This window comes from Sciurus carolinensis, chromosome 12, assembly GCF_902686445.1.
Source record: "Sciurus carolinensis chromosome 12, mSciCar1.2, whole genome shotgun sequence".
Classification (NCBI taxonomy): domain Eukaryota; kingdom Metazoa; phylum Chordata; class Mammalia; order Rodentia; family Sciuridae; genus Sciurus; species Sciurus carolinensis.
In genome coordinates, this window is record NC_062224.1 from 90,558,331 (window position 1) to 90,560,678 (window position 2,348).

Genomic DNA, 2,348 nt, shown 5'->3' on the forward strand with positions numbered 1-2,348 from the left:
TCTAATATTTAAGGCTAGATTTTCACATTCAAATAATTTTTTGCCCCCAGATGCCACATGTATTATATATTTCTACTTTTGGTTTCTGAAAATGTGAATTACTTACAATATTTATTCCAAACCTTTAGAAAGTATGTATTTTAGTAAGATTACTGATGAATTAAGGTAGATTACATAATGATGAGATTGATGAGTAAGGGTCCTTTTCTCCAGAAACAAAGATAAGAAATCTGAAAATTTACATCAGAGGACACAAATGATTACACAAAATTATGTGAAAAGGAAGTAATTTGCCTCATAGTGTCAATTTTTTTAATTACTAGGCTATAATTCTCTACCAGACTCAAGAAATTTCAGGTACCTTGTAAAATTCTAGAATTACACCTTACTTTCTTATTTGTATCACTTATACTTTGAATTAGGGAATCTGACACATGTATTATAAAATTAAAACACTATACTTATGCATTCTGGTGGGTAGGACCATTTTCCTCCTAAACATTTTATAAATGCAGGTCCATCAATTCCAAAACCTTCTGAACAATTGTAAGTAACTTCTTTTCCATATGGGTAACTATCTAACTCATGAGACACAACACCATTTAAAATGGAAGATGGAGATTCACAAGGAAGTCCTAAAAAATAAATAATGAAAGAATGAATCCAAGATTTGCTAACTCAGAAAGAAAATTTTATATGTCAATTTATTATGTCAATGTTGATGTATCACAGTTTTTGAAAAGAAATAATAATAACAGAGAAGCTACTATGAAGTCACAGAGAATGTGCACAAGTCTTCCTAAGTTCACCTTTCTCATGTCTGTCCAACTCTCAAACTGAAAACAGGAGCAATAAATTGCAATAAAAAATGGCAAAGTTTCTCTAACCAACCATGAGTGACAAATGGAAACACCCAAAATTAATAACATTAAATAAATTACCAAGTATTATGAGGCATCAGAAGAAACACTGTAAGAAAAGCATTTTTAAAATATTTAAAAACTTGGTTGCAAAGGAAACTCTAGAACTTAAATGAATTTAAATGCACTACCCATTACATTTTTTTCAAAAGAAATGCCAAAGTAAAAAGTGACTCCATAATGAATCAATAAAATGAACAAAAATAAGATTCATTCAATATTGCCAAAGTATTTTAATGGTAAAATACATGAATAATTAAATAATATGATAATCTCTAATGTATTCCTCCCCTGACTTTGACTACATCGTATGCTTTTTCATTTTTTGTACTCTCAATTATTTAATTATGTGTAATCTCAGATCAGAATTCAACCTTTCATATAGTCCTCACATACACACTGAGGTGGAGAACTCCATTTGCCCTTATGCTATGTTATCCCATCTTCCTCAGAGGTTGTAAAACCATCTTCACAAATATAATTCAATTTAGTGCCATATGGATTTATTCTGGATTCATTTATTTCTTTCCATTCTTCTGAAAATCTAGATGGACTAATGGTTCCATGGTCTATACCAAGTGGTTGAGAACATGGAAGATTTTCTATATGAAAAATAGAAATCAAAGTGTCAAACAGAAATAAAACATTTAAATTAAAACTAAAATCAAATACTGTTGAGTTATGTCACCACGATATCTAAGCTATCGTCTTCTCAAATATCTCCCTTGATTTGTGTCTATTTTATTATATGAAAAATAGTCATAAAGAGAAATTTTACCTGCTATTTACATAATATCACAACGTGTTGTCCAATTTTGATAACAGAAATGAAATATGGTGACTGATTTATGTACCTGAATCAAATCTTACAGTTTCAGGATAGAGTGTGATAGACAGAGAAAAAGGTCTTCATCTTTTTCATTTACATAAAAGAACAGGGGATTACTAACTTCAATTGAAAGAATGTTGTAAAGCAAGTTGCACACTACTGACCAACACAGCGTGGTATTGACTGCCATCTTCCATTTTTGCACACAATTTCTTCTGCTCCCTGAATCAGATAATTTTCTTTGCAAAGAACAGATACTTTTTCTCCATCCAGATAGTTCACTGTGGTTGTCATGTCTTCAGCACTGGGAATCTGAGGTGGAGGTGGGCAGGAATCTCTTTCCACTTGTAGGAAATATTAAAATTAGATTTCTTGAATACAAAATAATAATTCAAATATATTTAAGATATATTTCAAAAATAGAAAATTCAATAGCCCAGTATCATAAATGATGATGTAATTATGTTGCATGTTTACATATGTTATACTTTTCAATTCATATAGTAGTTTATTATTACCTTTTTTTGGCTCCTCCTTATTGTTTTCCCATTCTTTTTCAGCAAACTTCCTTATTTACAAGAAACTTATTTATGTAATCT

General features: G+C 30.1%; 1 pseudogene; it reads right to left on the minus strand.

Annotated features, from left to right (window-relative positions):
• Positions 1-447: 447 nt before the first annotated feature.
• LOC124961429 (complement factor H-like) lies at positions 448-2,043 on the minus strand (annotated as a pseudogene).
• Positions 2,044-2,348: the final 305 nt, after the last annotated feature.